The sequence below is a fragment of the Pteropus alecto genome, unplaced genomic scaffold (assembly GCF_000325575.1).
Source record: "Pteropus alecto unplaced genomic scaffold, ASM32557v1 scaffold65, whole genome shotgun sequence".
Taxonomy (NCBI): domain Eukaryota; kingdom Metazoa; phylum Chordata; class Mammalia; order Chiroptera; family Pteropodidae; genus Pteropus; species Pteropus alecto.
Window position 1 is genome coordinate 1499460 of NW_006439191.1, and position 22334 is coordinate 1521793.

The following is a 22334-nucleotide window of genomic DNA, read 5'->3' on the forward strand; positions in this document are numbered from 1 at the left end:
TTTAATTTTAAAAAAAGTAGTAAATAACTTCGTTTTGAGTGAGCATACTTGACATGGTAAATTTTAAATAAAATGCAATAAACTTTAGTATACATTGGCAGTAAGTTTACAATTAAAAATCTTCTAAGTAAATGGTTATAACAGTCTGTTTCTATGTGAGATATTGTATGTTTGGAGACCAAGTACATCAATTACTCAAGAAAATGAGTAATAGAATCAGAAGAAGGAGAAAAAAATTATGGTCGATGATGCACATTAAATTCCCAATATAGTTATATCACTGTTCCTGTTTTAAAAGTAAGGGTAAAGTCTAAATCTCTGTTGAAGTTTATGTGCAATAATGATGATTAACATGGTGATCACAATCACTGTCATGAAAAACGTGGTAATGTTAGTTCTGGGTCAGTGAACCAAGAACTAACCAACCAACAACAAAAACAAATAACAACAGAACAAAAAAGCAAGGGCTGTCAGTGAATAAGAAAATAGCCCTACATATTTAACTGATGAGTTTGCTTCAGTAAAATTAGAAAAACATAGTATGGGATAACTTCTACATTAGATTATGAGTGGATTACTCTGCCATAAAATTGTTTACTCTCTGTCCCTTTAGACAGCTCTTATACTCTGGGTCTCATGTTGCTGATGATAAAAGATTTAGAATTAACAGTTATGTTTCTTTTATTAATATCTTCAAGTTTGTCATAAATTCCTTTGATATCTGTCAGAATAACTTGCATAATCATAGTTAAAGATATACAATTTGGTGTATAATTATAATACTTTCTTTTCCATTAAAATGTTTTACAAATGAAGAACGGAAATCTAGTTCGTGAAGTGTATATGGATATGTTTCTTTCTCTTCCTTCACTTCATATTATATAATATTCTTATATTTTTTCAGTTGCTTCAAAATTGAATTGAAGCAACTGAAAAAATATAAGAATATTATATAATATGAAGTAATCAGGAAATGTGTTAGTAATGGAACGAAACAATGAAGACTTAACCCAAGACACAGAGCAGGTGGAATTAGATTACCATACAAGGATAAAAATGTTGAACATTTTTCTTAAGAAATATAGGTGAAAATCTGGATTACAGAAGATCAGATTCCACAGCAGAATTTTTGAACACTTGTGCATTCTACTATAAGGGGCTAAAGGATCTAGACAAAGGAATGGATCATGAGTCTTCAGTACATTATTAAATCACCCTGTAACACCTGCTCTGGTCCCTCATTCTCAAGATGGTTGACTTCAGTGTTTCTTTGAAGATTGAGATTCTGGGAGAGATGACTGGAGGGTCCAGTAGAGGAGACTGGTGGGGCATGTGGCTTGTTGGAAAAGTGAAGCAGTATCTTTGGTCACGTGGAATCTCTTCAGTCTCTTTAATTAAGGAAGCAGGTTCACAGGTTCCTGTCTATCCGAAAGGAAATACGGCCTGGCCTCATATCCACCTCTGATTCCTTCTTCTCAGTAGCCAGGAAAGTACCATCAGCTACACATACACATATCCATCCACTTATTCCTCCATAGAGAGTACATGTTTTTGAAAAGCCAATGACATGTACAAAAAGGAAAATGTATGGCAATACAATTAGAAATTGTATTGTGATAAATTGTGATAAATTGTGATAAATTAGAAATGCATGCCATAATTTATGCTCAATAATTTATGTTTTTAAGAAAAGGGTGTTCTACTGACCCAGAAAGGGCCTTTATGCAAAAAAAAAAAGATGCTCATTTCTCAGAGTCAAGATTTTATGCTGCTATATGTCATGTGATATTACTATGTTAATGAACTTTGGAAAGGCAAAACTGCAGGAGTCTCCCCATTTCAGCAGTATTAGGTGACCCTGAACTATGTCAGCTTGAAAGGAAAGAAGAAAGAAAGGAGCAGGGAAGGTGTAAAAATCTTCATTTTAGGATTCAACAAGTAACATACTGCTTAAATTCACCCAAAGAGCCATTCTTTAAACATAAGAATAATAGTATATACTTTGAAAATCAATGGCCTGAGCCCTGATTATGAATCTGAGGACGCTGCTGCTCCATAGCACAACTGTCTGCTTCATCAGCTTCTGCCCTGGAAACCAACAGGCAAGCCTGGGAACCAAGTCCATGCCTTGAGAACGTCGCCTGGAGAAGGAAACCTCCAGGGATGCCCAGAGAGCAGTGAGGACAGAGGTGGGTGCAGGTAACTGTGTTTACCTGCTGTTGAGGCTCGTGTTTATGCAGGGGTCTTCCTCTTCTGCCCCAGCACTTTTCTGGGAGACTGAGACCTGTGTTTCCTCACATACTCCTTCAGAATGTACTGTCTAAGATGTGAGGAGCATGCATCCAGATGGTACGTCATTGCACAGGGCATCACTTGAAAAACCATATACGGGCGCCCTGTCAAGACCCAATGGATGAGATCAAAACAATGCTGGGTGGAGAATTCAGAGCTTTTATACACATATCTATAAGCAGACAGGACTACGAGTTAATGAATTTGGTTTTCGACTTAAGAAGTTAGAATAAAATTAATTCAAAGACAGTGAAGTGAAAAAAAATTAAGAAAAGTACCATAATCAAATGAAAAGCAAATAAAAAATCTGTAGATGATAAAAAGGAAGACTGTTTAAATCTAATAAAATGCAAATGTGAATAGGACATATGCTCAAAGGTAATTGAATCTAAATATTAAGCATTAGAAATAAAAAAGAGCCTATACTGACAGATTCAGAGATGATTAAACATAAGTAAGTTTGTTCAAGTAAAAAGTAAAGACCATATGAGGCAATAACTCAATAAATCATTCGAAAGCAATGAAGAAAGGAGTAGGTTTTTAATTTATTGGCCCTTTTATTTTTTAATCAATATTCACTCAACACAGCATAGAGAAGCATTTTCTTTCAATTGTAATTGAAAGATACAAAACAAAACTCTCTGCTTGGAAAAATATCAGAAAAATAATGAGGTGAAATAAAGTTCAGATTATGAAATACATTGAATTAGAAACAATTACATATCTAAGTTTTTACAAAGAATAACTTTTAAAGCAGACACATTCATGTTGCCAATTTTTAAATTAATGTAAATTAAATATTAAAATGCAAAATTTCTAAAGTTTGCATAATTATATTTTGATACAATAACACCAACATTGTTTTTATGACATAAAATTAGATATATCCAAAAGAGAAGTGTCTGCTTTTAGGTTGAGTCTACATTAGCAAGCTTTACATTCATTTTCTCCTTTTAACTTCTCAATACATTTGAAGAAACAGAAGGAATTCTAGTTTACCAAGATCATGCGATTATCCCACACTACACATTTATGAATTTTGAGTTGGTATTGAATGCAAATTTGTATTTCTCTAAAGCCTGTGAGCCTTAGCATATATATTTTTTTCATAATGTGAAAGACAGAAGAGAAGTAGAAAGGGAGGAAGGGAAATTAAATAGTTATTAAAACATTTTAATTGTATTTAAATTCTATATTTAGTGGTTACATACTCTTTTTTTGCATCATAGGTACCTTTTAAAATATATGGCGGTTACACATTTTAAGTGGTAATTAATAGCTTTATATAGTATATATTTTTATTTTAGCTGTTGAATTCTCAGGATTATGTTTATGAGGTTCATCTTTGCTGTTTTGGCTGGCTCTATTTCATTAATTTTCCTGGAGACCTAGGTTGTTTTAAGTTTTGATATTAAAAAATAAAGCGTCACTCAACATTGCCCTGAGTCTTGTTGTGCATAGTGTCAGAGTTCCTCCAGGGTAAACAATGGAGTGGACTGGTTACATGCGTCTCTAATCTTGTGAGATATCGCCAAATTGACATGAAATTGTTTTGGCAGATCTGCATTCCCAACAGCACGCAGCCATGCTCTTTGTTCCACGTTCTCAGCATCAGCTGGCATCAGACTTTTTCCAATATGAGGCCACATAGATTTGTTGACACATATTGATTTCTGCCAGTTACCATTTCTACAGGACCCTTCTTCACTCGCCTAAAAGAAAGTATTCTCTTTGCAGTTCTCCTTTCTCTAAGAAGCAAAGATTAACCATTTTAAAGGCATGAAAGAACTAGATGAAAGGTTGAAAAGGGCCACCACATGAACATGGAACTTTACTAGACAATCCTCAGGAAGCCTATTTTATGAACTTAGGAACTAAAAAATAATATTTAGCTGTCCAGGCATGATTAGCTGGTGTCTGGGGAGCAGCTCCAGCTTGCTACCAATTAACTTATGACACACATTCCTGTTGGTTGTCATCCAGTCCACCACTGACTGAATAGGAATAAATTGGGAATTTTATTTTTATAACTGGGAGTCCCTCTCTTTTAAATATATATTTATATATATGTGTGTGTGTGTGTGCGTGTGTGTGTGTGTGTGTATTTTAATGACTTGTTAGTCTCTTTTCAGTGGTAGTTTACCCACATTCCAGAAAAAAAAGTGAATCGAATTTGAGCTGTCAAATATAATAAACAAACATACTGTAGGCAAATAAATTATGCACAATGTCAATAATTTGTATTGTCATTATTTATGATATATTTACCATTTTTCTTTCTAAGAGATCATTAAACCATCAATAATACCCATCATCTAACATTTTCTAAAAAAGGGTATTTAATATAAACTTGATTTTCTTTTGTAACTCATAAGCAAATTCTATATTTTTCTGATGTAAATACAAAGATATATTAAATAACTTTTCTTGCTATGAATTATGAATACCATTTTTAAGGAATAATTTAAAATATGTCTTATTTTTATTAAACAGGTAAAAACACACACACAAAAAACAACATGCTACTAACACACCCAACAATTTTATATAAAATCCTCTTGGAGTCTCAAAAAAGTCCACTCTGCTGTATGCAGTTTTAAAATTTAATAATATGTAACCACATATTTAATCAGTTTTCCCATAAGAAATAAATTCTTGAAAAATAATTTCTCTAAGCTAAGGTTCTTTTCATTTTTCTTTCTATAATAATTTTTATTCTTTTTGTCATATAAAATACTGCCAGTTAATGTTTCTACAGTATACAGGAGATAAATTATTGACTTTGAATTTTTTAGATTGCACTATTAGATTTTTTGAGTCAAACTGATGAGACCTAATTATATAAGAAATCTCAAATTTAAAATATTGAACCCTTAAAAGCAATATTAGAATACAGATCAAAGGTTAAGTATATTTAAGGTAATTCACAGTTGTAAAGCAAAATATATTAGGAATTTAGGAATTTCCGAATAGAATTACCTATACTGCATCACAAAAGAACTATTTAAGAGTGGAGAGTCTTTCTTATCACACTCAAGCCCAGGTGGCTGACTGTCAAAATAAAACAACACAGCAAAAATAGGCTTCTCAAAATAGATGACCGATTGACAGTTTTAGGGCAACTAAATATGATACTCGAGAGCTAACAACGCTTACTAAAATCTTCACTTTTATCATAGAAGCAATGATTGTATCACTGTTGATAGAATTATTCTCAGGGAATTGCATATGCCTCTTTCACACATGAGATGCCTCAGTCACTGAATGTTACTGATATTACATGTCAGCAGCTGGGTATTTCATTTATGACTATGAGAAATAAAATAGAAAAGGGGGCTACTTTTCATTCAGAGAGCAAAATGCTATGACCAATCAAATTGTGATTAAACTATGGCTCAATCAAATTGATAGTGTATTTGGTGCAGAATATTTGATTAAAGGAGCAGTGCTTCCTAGCATTTGGTCTATAAATAAATGATGTATTGGGGGTATTAATGGAATATTAATTTTAATAAATTAAGAGACTTTGACACCTTTTTTTTTTATTTGTAATGTTTCTCTAGAAATGCACGTCCAGTTTCTATGGTGAGATTTATGGAGGAATCTCAATATGCCAACAAATAGTTTTCTATTTTAAAATGTACTTATGCTGGAGAATTATTCACTTAGAAGTAGAAATTTATATTAAAAGGGGGAAATTAAAAAAAAAAACAAGAACTTGACTTTTAGTATGTGAAAATTAAAATACCAGATTATAATTGAGTGATTGTATAGACATCATAATGTTACACACACATACACACACACACGGCTATACACAAGGAAATGATTTGATATGAAATAGTCATGTGTACTGAACATGATTTTAACAATGTAACAGAAGAAAAATATTTCTCCTTAGAAAACACTATCTCTTCAAATAGGTTTTTATATACATACCTATACATGTATATACTCATTTATTTAACACATCTTCCTTTCATGTTAGCTAAATTAAAATTTGAGCGCTCAAGAACATGTTGGAAACTTATGAAACCCCCCATCTTTTTTTTTTAAATAAAACCTTTCATTTTGAAATAATGTCACACTTGCAAGAAGATGCAAAATTATGAGAGTTTCCACATTCACTCTATCCAGCTTTTCCTATTGACAAGTCCTGACATTAAGGTTCAAATTAATAATTTTGTTCCTTTCCTTTTGGAGAATTATGCATGAATTAGTAAGACAGTAACAACATTTGTTTTCAAATGATTCCAGGAAGAAGTCTCCATATTAGTTTATACCGGTGCAAAGGAGAGACCAGTTGGAATTTATAATTTCAGTGCCTCTGTACAATGCTGATCTAGTTACTCTGATTTCTCTCAATAGTTTGGGCATAGTTATACACTTACTGCCTTCTTTTATCTACAGAATTTCCCAAAGTATTTTTTTAGTGATAGCAGTTTGTTATCAGAAATGACTGTCTCATATTTCCTTTCCCGTGGAACAGATAAGAAAATCCCGTGTAAGAACTTGTCAATGATTAATATTAAGTATAATTTTAAAATTCCAAGCCTTACATAATTTATATACCAAAATTTAATTCCCCTGCATGCCTTAGCAAAGAGTTAATCATTAATTCTGAATAGTTATATTTATTACTTCAATGTTAATTATTTTTTTCTTATTTTAAGTTCAACTTAAAATCATGTATGGATCATCATCTACTTTGCAGATACTGTGCTACATTTGGAAGTATAAAACTAAATAACAATGATTTTACCTATTAGAAGCTTATAATTAAATGGGGTGATTTGGCCTCCAAGGATATAAGTTTTGTCATTACTGGGAACTACACTGAAATGTCCTAAATAATTGGAAAATGGTGGAAATTGTACTGCTTTCTTAAAATAAAAGCTGTGAAATCAACACATCAGTAATAAGAACAGGGGATATTACAGTCACCCTACATGATTGCATTATGATTAAATTTATTAACATAGATAAAAAATAAAATGCAAAGATCTAGTCAATGGTTATCAAACGTGACAACACAGAACAAAGGATGTCCACTGTACACAGTTTGCCAGTGCCCACCCTGTGACTACTTAGAGACCGCTGTTTGCGCTCTCCTATAACGGATGTAGATGCATATAACTACCGTTTTCCTGGTTTAATCAACACTCTACTTATAATAATTTCAATATAAAACGATGAAAGGAAACATAGTTTCTAAACTGACAATATGAGCTTGTAGTCCTTCAATAACTATGCTCTGTAGTCAAAATAAATGTATAATTTCTTAAACTGAATAAGACTTTATTTTTAGAGCAGTTTTATGTTTACTGCCTCATCCACTCACAATTTTCCCTATTTTGGGCATCTTTCATGAGTGTGGTACACCTGGTAGATTTGATGAACCAATACTGATACATCATTATTAACTAATGTCTGTAGTTTATATATGTTCACTTGTGGTCTGAGAAGTCTTTATTTCTCCTTCACTTTGAAGGATAATGTCGCCCAATATGCAATATGCAATCGTAGGGTTTTTTTTTTTTTCTTTCAACACTTGAAATATTTTACTTCACTATCTTTTGCTTGCATGATGTGTGAAGAGGAGTCTAATGTAATTCTTATTTCTTTGCCTCTATTGATAGGATATTTTTCTCCCCCCTACGTGTTTTTTCATTAGTTTCTCTTTGGTTTTTTGTTTTGTTTTCTGCAGTTTGACTGTGAAATCCCTAGGTGCTCCATACTCTGCCAGTGTTGTTGAGTATTATTTTATACTATTCTTATAATAGTATGTACTATGGTTTTCTGACTTCAGAATATTGTGGTGTAGATGAAAGCTTGTGGGGTTACGAATTAAGAGCTCTAGTTTTTAGCCCTAGATATGCTATTATTAATTGCGTGGGTTCAGACAAGTTTTTAAAATTCTACTTTTTTATATGCTTGTTTAAAATCAATACATTGGCTTTGATATAAGATTGTTTCCATGTCTAAAATTATATAATTATGCATGTCTCCTTGAACACCTCTAATTAGGAAATCTTCGTTATATTTGTGCCAATATAACATTCTGTTCTATTTTTTCAGCATCCACAGACAAGTTTCAGTTATAGTTTAACTACATATAGATATTTCTCAGCATATGGCAGTCCAACAGCTGAATGTCACTATCAAATGATGTTTAAATAAGGGAATGCATTTAATATATGCTCTTTATAAAATAAGATTAAAAATGTATGTGTGTGGACCTACTTCTTTCTGATGTTGGCCGCATTAATCCCTGGCCTAAATAAATAAACTGCCAGTGAGGATTCTGGCTAAAAATCTTTGTGTGATTTTCCAGATCAGACTATATCAGCTGCAGAGTCTACCAGACATGTGGCACAGGGGGTCGCCACCCTCCCCACCACACAGGTGCACAGCCAGAGCATTGCAGTCACTGAAGGAAGTTCTAGCCAAGGGCTTGGGCCCTCTAGTGCCATACTCTTCTGTGCATTTACATTCCTAGGTCCCTTTATCAAGGGCCTTGGGTGGGGGTCTGCTTCAGACTCCTCATCCAAGCTTCTTTATGAAGATGGGGGAAGAAAGGGTGGTGGTAGAAAGGGGACCTTCAAATTCCTTCCTTGCTCTCACTCAGTACCCAGTATGTCTCCACTACTGTCCCTCATCCCCGCACCTCCCCAGACCCAGGGTCCGTATAACTGCTGCAGCCTCTGTTAGGGCTTCCTTAGCAGAGAGGGGATCCCCAGGTCTGGGCCGACCCTCCACAGATGTGCCCCGCCTTGAGGAATGTGGGACAGGGTCATGGTGTTCTCTCTGGTTTAGAATTCACTCACGTCATCACAGTGAGTGATCAAAGGTTTCTTTCATTTTTGTCGTGTTACTTTAACTGGCTGCTCCAGCACCTGACAGCTCAGTGCTCTTTATCATAATATTTGGTTAAACATTGTTGTTATTTTCTACTGCAATATAGAATCTTTTGAATTCCGTAGGTATTATTCTGCTCTACCTTTATATTTGGTGAAGCAATAATGACTAGCTGTTGCCTGCAGTGCATGGAAACTGCATTACATTTCATTGTGTATTCAGAGAAGGCAAAAGTGTCCATTTCTCTAAGCTCCAAAGACTGAATATTGAGTTGGCTTCCTTCAAACGCATCGAGCACTCCTTGCCTCTGAATGACAGTGATCAGGAATGATGTCTGAATTTTTACTTTTTTTTTGTTCTCCTTCATATAATATGTTAACAAAGCATATTAGGGTTCTCCAAAGAAACCAAACCAACAGTGTATGTGTGTTTCAACTGATTCAAATCTTAACCTCATCCAAAATCATCTGAGATTGTGTTCGATCAAATGTCTGGACATCCATGGTCCAGTCAAGTTGATACATAAAATTAACCATCACCCAAAATGAAGTGATAGACGTATACATTATAGTATTTGTAATCTGTAATTGTAGAGTAGAAAAATATGAAAAGACTTTGGACTTTTAATTTGTTTTACCCTGATAGTTTGATAAATAAATTCATCTGTGTTTCCTTCTTCCTTTGCTTCGTTGGTGTTATTGTGTACACTCTCACTGGACTCTTTGTTAGACAGAGAGAGCACCTTTAGATAGCCTCAGGTAAACAGTGCAGTAACTCCTGAAGTGACCTTGGGACCTGGTGAAACCTGTTCTTTATGAGTGCCCTGCTTTCTTCAGCAGCATCATTCCAGGCTGTAGCCTAGTTGGTCTTGCTACCAATCTTCCTCTTCCTTGCTACCCTTTCCCTGACAGCCTCCCCTGACCTTAGATAGACTTCTCTTCCTGTAAAACAAACTACATTTCTTCCTAGTCCCTGAGTAATGCACACTGACACCAGGCACCCTCTTTAAATTCAGCTTTAGTCACATCTTTCACTCAGGCAGGGGTGGTGAAAGAGCATGAACTTTAGAAGTAGACAGGCCCAGGAACCATGCCCTGCTTTATAATTACTAGTTGTGTGATCTTTTGAAAAGGAGTTAACTCTTTCACACTATTCTTATTTGTAAGCTGGAGACAAAAATGCTGCTTCATAACTTTGTAATGAGATTTGAAGAAATATTTATAGAGGACACATAGCACCAGGCATATACAAAAAGCATTTCTCTCCTTTTTCCTTTGCTTTAGTATTTGCTTAAATACTATGACATATGAGGCATGATGAGTGTCACCAGGGACTCTGGATTGAAAGGCATGGTCTCTGCCATCCGAGGGATCATAGGCTAGAGAGGAGACAACATAAAAATAAGTAACTATCAACAGTATGAAAATGTCTACAAAATAAATAAGCCTCTTCTCAGAAGTCATGTGCAAATATGTCTGTAAAGGATCAGGGATGGTTTTTTGAAGCAATAAAAGTAAGCAAAGATTTGGAATGAGCAAGACTCTTCAATAGAAAGGGGACAGGAGGTGTGATTTTTCAAGCCTGATCCCAGGCAACTGCAAAGACTCCCTGACAGGTCTGAGGGGGACAGCTGCCCTCCCCGTCTCCTCGTGGGGAAGAACGGGAGGGCTCGAAGACATTGCCCACTCTGACTCGATATCCAGCACCTTTCTGCTTCCACCCTTTCCCCTCACTGCCCTCACCTACCCATTCAGGGTCCAGAACCTACCGGAGCCTTGCTTTCGGAGCCTTTACCAATGAGCTGACCCCATGTCTGCACTGACCCACCTAACCCTAGAACAGTGAGACCAGCCCTGGGGGGAAACGGAACACGTGGAGCTGAGCTGCTTTTAGACTCTGGCTCATACCAGTACAGTAAGTGATTCTTTCATTTTTTGCTTTTTGTTTTAGTCAGTTACGCCCAAGCCTGACAACTCAGCTCAGTTGAACTGACATAAACAATCAGATTTATTATAGATAATGTAACTGTAAGTGCAACAAAAATCTTTAATGCATATAGGTGAACACAATAAAAGAAAAAAACTGTAATGTATATTGAAAACATTGAATGAATGAAGAAACATTTTTCTTGACCCAATTTCACTATTATACTCTTGGTATTGGTAAAACTAATAATTTTTTCTAAATGACTCTGTAAATTCAGTGCAATCTCAATTAATATTCTAACTCCTTCGAAAGTTCAGTTGGAATAGAGCAGGCTCAAATAAAGTTAAAGCAATTTCATGAAAATATAATACTTTACAAAATTCTGATTCATAAACCTTTCACTGATTCCCAATTATAGATTTCGATTATTTATTTTGTATATTTATTGCTAAATACCTTTTAAGTCCTAAATCTCAGTGAAAATGTAAACTTTATATTTTTCTGCCACACTAAAAATATAGAAATACTTCACTAGAGGGTCATGCTTTCTGTATATCTTTAATTCACTTTGATAAGGCCTATAATTTAAAATATTATGTTACAATGTTTTAAAGTATAATATAAAAATAATGAGTGTGCATTGCATAATTAATTCATTGTAATTAAAAAACAAACTTCACACGTTTATGGAATATCTTGAATTTTAGGGAGATTTTAAAACACAGACAGAGAAGTGAAGAGAGAAAGTATGAGAGTGAATGGAAGGGAATGGACCTAGCTGGAATTAACCGGAACACTGTACCCAAAGACAATACCGACACTTACTGGCCACATAAATAACATGGAAAAGAGCCTCATTAGACAGTGTCCTTAGTATTGCATGAGTTTTTCGTTTGCAATCGCCAGGGAAGTTTAGCCAAATAGGTGTGAATGTAGTTACATTATTGGACATAAAAGGCTTAGTCTGCATACATTTAACATCCTTTACTCGTATGTCAGGTGGCATGAAACAAACAGTTTCAGTCAATGGACAGTCGGGGATTATGGTTCATAGAGAATAACACTTTTTAAAAAAAACAGAAACAATAATTAAAAATTGCTAGAGATGAATAATTTTTTAATTGTATACTCTTCATATGCAAATTTCATTTTTAATTGCATAATTTCTAAAATATTTGTTACTTAATTGTTTTATTAATTGATTTTACCTGGAAGTTATACATATCAAAATTGTTTTCTAAGAAAAGCCAGCATTGGGTTAAATAGCACAGATTTTGAAACCAAATTTGGCTCTGCTATTTGTCTACATTTATAAACCTTAGACAAGCCAATGAATTTGAATGCCTATACTTGATAACCCTTATTATGGGATTATTATTAGTTTTATCTCATAAAGCTGTCATGAGGTTTAAATAGTTAAACTGTGTTTAAAGTTGATACTTTAAGATGTATTGGTGATGCTACAGAATTCACATACCTGTCACTTCCTTACTGTACACTTATCTACTGAATTGTATTTTGATTTAAAATCCACATCTTTACTTTACTTTACTTGTGTTACATATATTGATAATGTTATAAATAATTTTACCCCATTTTAATGTTTTCATATAGTAAATATAAATAGTGATTCCTATTGTTAATATTGAGATATCTGAACACTTTTATGACTGCTTCGACTATTTGAGTACCTTAAAGCAGCCCCTATTACCTGCAGGTGTGGTGGAAGGAGGAGGTTCGGACAGATGGCCTTAGATGGACGGGCAGTGGTAGAACGTGAAGGGCCTTGTGCAGAGGAATGTCGGAATACTTCTGTTCTATAAAGAGCCATTAAATGAGAGTAAACAGGATAATCAGGAAACAGATCCATGAAGTTGTGGCTAGACTGCAATAAATCACCAAGAATGAAGACATTTGCCAGGAAGGGAATTCAGTGTTTATCACAAGTATTCCACTTATTTATAATCAATCTCATCATAATTATCACAAAATAACATACATATCAAGATGATATATAAAATAATAAAGATAACAATAAACTTTAATAGATTTGTAGGAAAATAGCGAGACACGTGGGAAAACCGATCTGGTCAATGTTGAAAGAAGACAGGAAGGAAATTGTGTGTTTTAGTTGATATTTCACTGTGTAGTGTCAATGGATAATACATAGTTTTACTAGTTAACAAATAGAATATTGCCAAGAAAACCAAGAAATGTATTGAAATTATATTTTGTTGCTTAAATATTTTGTTTTATGTGCATTAACAGTATGCTGCTAGAGTATCAAAATGCAACTGAGTTTTTCTAAGTTGATCTCATCAAGACACAGAATGAATTAAGCCTCTCATCATAATAGTTGACATTTCTTTATTCTTAAGAATACTTTTTTAATTGAAATCTATCATGTCTGATCTTTGCTTTTATATCAAATCACATAATATATAACTTCGCAGGGAGTTTCACATGTACGGTGATTATTGATATACCATGATATATTTTAGCATCTCATTTTGTGCAATCCATTAGCCCCATTTTATGCTTATTCATATTTGTCTCCATTTGTAGTAAAGTTTTTCCTCATTCCATTTTCCTTCTTTATCAGTTTGAAAATTGCATCCTCTATTTAATTATTACACTTGGAATTTTACTATACTATATTAACAGAATATAATAAATTGTAAAGTAAATTACTCTTTAACCCCCAACCTCACAAAAAGCAGGGCCCTGAAATATTCTAATTCTTCTCTCCTCTCTCAGCACATATGATAAGAAAATAGCTTGATTTTTTCCAAACTTTACTTAAGTAAATTTTATTGTTCAGTGTTCTACGGGAGAGTTTGTGATCTATGAAGTTTAATTTTACAAATGTGTTCTGTCGTTATCAAATTAGAGAATAAAAGTCATTCACTTTCTTCAGCTAGCAAAAACATTAAATTAAAATATATGAAATATTTTTAACATGTGCCCTTTTAATTAATAAATAAACTAATTAACAAAATAATTTTGATTCAAAATTTAAAGAGTAAACATATAAAAAGTGCCATTATAAAGGATTAATCATGTCAATAACATTAAAATAAGATGGCGTTAGAATGACAGGCAGTGGTAGAATTATAAAATCTTAAAATATTTATTCAGAATAATGTTTAGGAATTATATATATCCTATTCTAGCCTTTCACAGTTTCCACTTATTTTTTTATTAAACTATATATAATGATTGTTAAAAAAAATTAGAGGTTTACAGAGAACAATAAACTTTCCTCTCTAAATTTTGACAACTGCAGAAACATTAGTCATTATATGTTTTTACTTCCATTCCAGAGAAGACCTATGTGCAGAGAAAGATTCTAACTCCATGCTTCTAAGGCATTTTTTTCACTTTTTTTCTTAGCTTTCTGTGCTTCCTTAAATCCGAAGAAAGCTACAACCTGCCAAACATAAAATGTATAACTAAGAGGCTGGAGTTGGCTTTTCACCAGATACTTAAAGTAGGAAAAATGTTCAACTTGGGAGTAAGTAGCTTAAAGATACCATACCTTGAAGCACATCTTTAACTGACAGTTCCAAATGCTCTGGGGTGGGGGAAGTTTATAAGGACTTGGAGATTGCAACCCTAAAATCATCCTATGGAGAAAGTCATTAAGAATTTAAAATGCTTCACAAATCAGGCTTCATGTAGTGTCTAGAACCCAAAGAGTAGATTTTTCCCAAGGGTGTGACTACTTCAGTTGTGTACCCCAAGATCTTAGACACTTGGGGATTATGTATCTTCTGCAGTGTCAGAAAAGAAATGCTGGAAGAGCTAAGGCTTTGATTTATTATACTTAATTTCAACTCTGAAAATTATAGTATTTCATTAAATATATTACAACCCTTTGTTGGTAATCATAATGGGAGAATAACACCCAGGCTTTACAAATATTTTCAGTGCATTTAGCACAAAATTTGAGATTTTCAGGAAAATACGAGAAAGCCATACCCAGTGCCACTATGCCTTTAATTTTCCATTATCGAATTAGCATGCTCACGAAATGGAAAAATACTAGTTATCTTTTGGCATCAAAAATGCTCATTTAAGTTTGAAGATATATATATATGTATATATACACACATATATATATATCCACACAAATATATATATGTATATATATAATACTATCATATTTATAGAAATTTATTTACTGTCATAAAAATCTCTAATTTTACAGAAGCCAAGTAAATTGATTATCTGCACTTGGCTAAGAAACAGTGATGTAAATTTAGTTTCTATAGGCAAAAGACTTTATTTTATTCCTAATTTTATTTGCTATAGGAAGTCCACTGAAGTCCACTTTAAGAAGGTCTTTAATTTTAATAAAGAAATAAAAGTGTGCAGCCTGGAAAAATGTTCACAAATCACAAACATAAGGAAGAAACTGTATCCAAAATAGATAAAGAACTTTCAAGATATAACAGTAAAACACCAAAAATTCCAATAAAATAAAATGGACAAAGATCTGAACAGATATTTCACCAAAGAAGATAAATAAATATCTGACAAATGCTCAACATCATTAATCATTATAGAAATTCAAATTAAAACCACAGTGAGATGCCACTAAAGTTCTATTGAACTGTCTTTAAAGAAAAAAAAAAACACTACATCAAGTGCTGACAAGGTGGATTCATCTGACTATCTGACTATCATATTTTGCTGTTGAGAATACCAAATGGTATGACATTTTAGAAAAAATTGGTGGGTTCTTTTAATGTTAAAAATGTAACTGTCTTATAACTTAGCACTTTCAGCCCTAGATAATTACTAAAATAAACTTAAAAAATTATGTTCTCAAAGAGTAAGTCTGTGAGTACTTATAACAGCTTTATTAAAAATTGCTGTATATTTTAAACAACTAATGAATAGATAAACTGTAGACGTCCATACAAGGGACTATAACTCAGTAATAAAAAGGAAGAAGCTACCGATTCACACAACAGGGATAGGTCTGAAATGCGTTCTAGAAAGTGAAAGAAGCCAGACTCAAAGGCTGTCAATTACATGATTGTATTTTTATAACACTCTGTAAAAGGAAAACTTAGAGAAAGGAAAACATCAGTGTTTACAAAAGATTGAATGGAGGGTGAGCAAGTGTCTTTGTTTTTCATGATGTCAGATTTCTCCATTTTTACTTTGCTGGATCATGCTTTTGGTGCAGTATCTAAATATTCTTTGCCTCATACAATTTTATATAACTTATCTACTGTATATTTTTAGATGTTTTACAGCTTTACATTTTACATTTAGTTTTATAATCCCGTTTGAGTTATTTTTTAATAAGGTAGAGAGTCATTTTTTTGTACGTACATAAATAGTAGTTCTAACATCATTTGTTGAAAAGACTACCCTTTATGTGTTTAATTGCCCTGCCTGACCTTCGTCAGAATTGTTTGACTGTACTTTTATGTGTTTATTTCTGGGTTCTCTTTTCCATTCAGTTGATATATGTCTCTCTCTCTCTCTCTCTCTTTTTTTTTTTTGTGAATCCTACATTGTCTTAAATACTGTAGTGTTATGTTTCAAAATCCAGTACTGTGCATCGTCTAGCTTTGTTCTTCTTTCCCAGTGTCATTTATGCTAATTCCTTTCTCTTTCTATACAAATTTTAGAAACAATTTGTCAGCATCCACAATAAAGCTTTCCAGGATATCAACTGGAATTATTTTGAATACACAGATAAACTTTGTGAAGAATCACAATTTTAAAATATCACTGAGTCTCTCAACCCATGAACAGGGCATATATCTCCATTTATTTTAGTCTATTTTGATTTATTTTAGCTTTTTAAAATTTGTTTCATTCATTTTCTACATTTAGATGACATTTTAAATGACATTGTTTTTCTTAATTTTGAATTCCAATTGTTAATAGCAAGAATATAGTAATATATTGATTCTTGCATGTTTATTTTCTGAGCACATGCATTCTCTACCTAATTTTCCATTTGTTGGTATAACCATGAACCACTTACCAAAATGAGACATTCCCACGAAGGAAACAATCATTTAATAGTGAAAGACCAGAAAATGGTTAGTATGAAGAAAAAAAGAAAGGTGTATTGGCTGTGTAATAAGCAGGATAAGGACAAAGCTAATTTAGGTCAGAGAATTTGGACAGCAAGGTCCTGAGCAACTGGAAAATTCCGAGGTATTTACTGTCAGAGGCAATATCCTAGAATTTCGACATGTTCTTATTAATCATAGACTTCTGAAAGGAAAATAGGAGGTAATCTGAGATACTTATGTACCATAGCCTCATACTACAAGTAAGTGAAATAATCGGTGATGCAAACATGATATAAACAAAACTAAATAAAAGTAAAATATAACGGGCACTGAAAGCTCATTTGAAAATAAGATTTCTCAAAGACTTTGGCAGTGCTTAAAAGAAGAACACCAATTTAAAGCAAATAACGTAAGGAAGGAGTATTGTCAAAGGGAAAATAACCATCTTCTGTTTATGCATGCACATAATGAACTGGAAAACACAATAAGGCAAATACATTAGATTAGCATAATTTTATTTCACTACTCAAATTTACAAGTTGGAAATTGATTTTGTTTCAATTACTGCATTCTCCTTGGATTTGGCACATTGTATTTTAAATCGATGCTTGTATTCAAATTTGATCTTTTCAGACTTTTCCATGGATATTTGCCACATTACAGAGTTGTGACCAGATGCTGCCTTTTAATTTTGCTATTATTGAAAAATTACTCATAATTACATTTGGCAAATGTAGACAATTAATAGATTTAATAGATTAACTTTCATTACTTTAGAATAAAATTTAAATTTTATTATAACACATAAAAAATACTGTTTGAATAAAATTTCCAACTTTTTATAAAATTATTGACCTACATGATCTTAACAATAGTAACAATAGCAGGCATTTGTTATTGAGCATTCTTTGACCCAAATACTAATAAAAGAAAGACAATTTTATTTTATGAACTTTTTCCTTTTTCCTTCATTCTCAGACTAAGTGGTAAATTCTCTCAAATAAAAAACCACAAATTTTTGCATTATACCATAAAGATTTTCAGAGAAAATTAGGTAATGAAAGAAAAAGTCTCCCACAATGATATGGCATAAATAACCTATTATATATTTTGAACTAGGTTTTTAGTCAACCATAGTAATTCAAGCATACTGTTATCAAGGCATTCCTTTTTCCTTTATGATCTACAAGTGATCACAGCAAGAATGAAGCTAGAAATGTTTTGTACTATTAATTATAACATTCAAACATAGTTCTTTGCAAACTTCTAGCATGATGCCTTATAAATAATAAATAATAATTAAATGAGGTAACTGAAAATATACTATTAAAGGTATTATTCTAAATAATATCTTAGAAATGCCTTAATAATAAATATTAAAAAAGTCATCTATTTATATACTCTAGGTGACCAAAATTGACCTGCAGAACCGTAATGCAGCAATCAAAGATGATATAAAAACTTTTATTATTTCACTTATTTTTGTTATATCCATTCTGATTTAATGTACTATCTATGACAAAGTTTAAAATACACTGACAGCTAAAGTTAATTCTTAGAGTTTATTTTTTAAAATTCCTGTTTGCGTACTTTTTAATTAGATGTCTAGTTTGCAGGTTAGAGAAGGTATAGTTAGGTTGCTTAATTATAATTAGTTCTAATAAGGTTTACTAGCAAAAGATAATGAGCTTCTATAATTGTTAGGTGGCAGACTTAGTTGGTGTCAGTGACTCTAGGCCAATCACATAAAGTACCTTTATTGGAGTAATGAAAAGATTTCTACTGTAATTGCTAATAATTGTTAACATTTATTAATCTTTAATATGTGCCAATCTCTATGCTCTTTAGTTCACAGAATTTATTTACTTAATCATTACAAAATCCATAGGGTAGATTCTATGATTGTTTTCATTTTAGAGACCAGGACACTGAGGCACAGAGAGCTTGACATTTTCTCGAGGTTCACCCTCACAAGTGGAGGAGTCTCGATTTGAACTCAGGCAGCGATGCTAAAATCCTCACCCTCAGCCACAGCACAGTCTGCATACGATGACAGCACAGCGGGAAATAACTACCCACAAATAAACCAACCAATGAAATTATGAAGATTGCATTCACAACATTTTTTTTCTGGAAGATAAATTAATCTATTTTGAAAGTTTTGCTAAATATGAAATTATGCGTAAGCAGTGGTTCTGCCTTTTTCTTTAATGCTCCATCTCTCAGTTTAGAAAAAGAAAAACATCATATAGACTATGAACTATATTTGTAAGCAGTAGAAAATTCACACACACACACACACACACACATATGCACAAGCAGGCATACATAGATATGTTTGCTACATACAAACATTGTCCATAAAATGATGATGAAATTTCATGCATTTCAAATTCTTAGTTTTCAGTGAAAGACTAAACAGCGAATAGAGTTATTGATTTTCATTTCTGAGAGACATTTACTACTTCCTTTAATTATAATAAATTTCTTCATATTTAAGTATTAACCTCTTCAATTTTGTGGTTGATAACAGAATTTTAATATTGTTTTGCAAGAGTGATATTGTTTCTCAATAATACATCAAAGTAGTAGCTACTAGCTATGTGATCCTATTCCGTGGTATTGCTTTAAATTCTACTGATCAAATGACTTCCAAATTTATAACTCTAATCCAGGAACTCAACTTGAAGTCCATACTCATTAAATATAAGTATCCCTTATCCAACTTTATGTTCTCCTCACTTAGTTGGTGTCAATGACTCCATGAATGTTCTCTTGCTCCTGCCAGTTGCAAGTTGGCTAAATTCTGCAAGTATTTTGAGAGTTAATTAATTTATTCCTTTATCAGGCTGAGACATCTGCAGAGAGGTTATGTTGAAACTTAACCCTAGTCATTGGATTAGTGGCTAGTAGGGAAGACACGAGCAGACAGTGAGTGAAGGCTTACGTCGTCATCCCAAGGGGAAGGCTTTGCATTGTCTTCAAGTAATGCAGCCCTTCAGCGGGGGCTGCGGGTTCTAAGCACTCTGAGGATTCGAGATTTTTTAGGTGCATAAACCCAGAAGTCCCCATTCCCTGTATGGGAGTCCTATTTTTTCCCAATCATTGCCCTGACCTAATCATAGCAGACCCACTTCAATAGCGGGTTCTAGGTTCTTTAGCATCAGCTACTCTTATTATTAGGTTAAGAACATGGCACTCAGATTTCTCTTCCCTCCAGTTATAGATGAGATTCTCTTTATACGCATGTAAAGAGGCCTTCTGGCTTTTGCATTTAGCTATTAGTTGCTGATAAGTCATGCTCAGCCCTTCCTTACTATCTTTCAAATGCATTATTTACACTCAGTAATCATGTCATCCACAATCCTTATAGTCACTCCTTCCTCCCATGTTTTTCAGAAGCCTGATACATTGTAACTAATAGCATGCTTCCTTCCACTGGAATTCCATCTCCTTTACCACAGCTAGAAATTTTACAATTGTGATGCTTCCTTATGCCAGATACTGTGTCCCCTCTATCAGGGACAATGGGGTCCTCATTGTCAACAAGTTAGTAGCTGATCCATCTTCAAAATCTCCTCTTAGTGTCTGCTTTCCCATCCTTTTGCACGATGACTTTGGAGTAGGATTGGGAAGAATGAGAAGTTGGACTAAGCGGTGGCCCCAATCAACGCCTATCCTGACCTCATTAGGAGCTGTGAGGCTGAGAAGTCCCTTTAGAATGGCCTCCTTTTGTCTAAGGAGGTTGGTATTCATACATATGTAAGTGCGAGCTTCCCAGGAAGAAAAAGTGACATTTGATGAAATGGCTCTTTTCAGAGACAGCATTTTCCAAGGAGAGCTGATGGCTCAGACAGGAATGCTAGCAGCACTTCTAGGTCATGGGGAATAAACTCTCAGTCTTAAACCTAAATGTGGTGATACAGCAAATAATCCACCTCAGAGGGAGTCAAAGGGTGTGTCTGGCAGGATGCCTACTGTGCTGTTGCAAGCAGAAGTAAGGGAAGTGGTACATGTTCAATTTTAATACCTTAGTTTCGGAGCTAACTATGCAATCAGTATCTGCGTGTACATATATGATAAGAAGTTAGGTATGGTGCAAGATCTCAACAGAAGAACTTGGGCGGAAGATGTAGATTTTAGATGGATAAATGGAATAGTTGTTACTGTGGTTTAGGTGAATTCAATTAGGAACAATCCAAGACTGATAGGTCCCTGGTGAATACTCATGTTTAAGCACAAAGAAGGACATGCATGGGAGCCTAAGTGTGAGGTGGCAAGAAGGCAGACGTGAAAACCAGGATTTCTATTTTCAGGTTTATTCAAATACCAGAACTTTGACATTTAAATAAGAGTTATAATTACCTTTGATATTTCCTTGGTGGACCTTTAGTGATGTTGTATTGAATTTGTTAAAATTAGAATAAATGAATAATTATAAGGTATTCACTGCAATTTGAAATAAATGTTCTTCAGTATGGTACTTCATAAAAATCTTATTTTTCATAAATTTCTGTAATCCATTGAGTCCTTCATCTCTTGCTTTATAAGAAAAATGTGCCTGTGTGTTTTTCAAAGCTGTTATTTGTACCGCACCTATCTTTTATAAGACTAAAAACTGTTCCAGATGATTCAATATCTCATAAATGGAGGTAGCTGAATGAATAAATGCATGAAAAACCTTTCATAGATTTTCATTACATTTTAGTTATAAGGATGTCTGTGAATAAGATGTTAATTTCTATTCATCTAATTGCTTATTGGTATCACAGTAATATAAAGTAGTGTAGCAAATAGGGAATAATAAAACCATTAAAACAATAAACCTAAAAAGCAAATAAAAGTACAATTACTTTCATCATAAACTCATATAACTCCCCAGATCATACCGCTAAATTCTGGCTTAAATACACTAACCTTTGCACAATTTCTCATAGAGGCTTAAAAGGCAAGATAACATGAACAGACATTTCATCTATTTACTATCTCAACGTGAAATCCAGTGCACAGACTACATGAATCATTAGAGTAGGAAGGACAGTATCTTTTGAGGACAGGGGTTATTTTTATTTCATTTAATTATGTGCTTTGTAGTAGACATCAGTCGAATTCCATGTATGCGCACCTCCCTCCTCCAGTTAAGCCTTGCTGCTCACACTCAGGTCGGAGTTCATACTATGTTAGGCATTGGGCCATGTGCCCCACCTCCCCCCT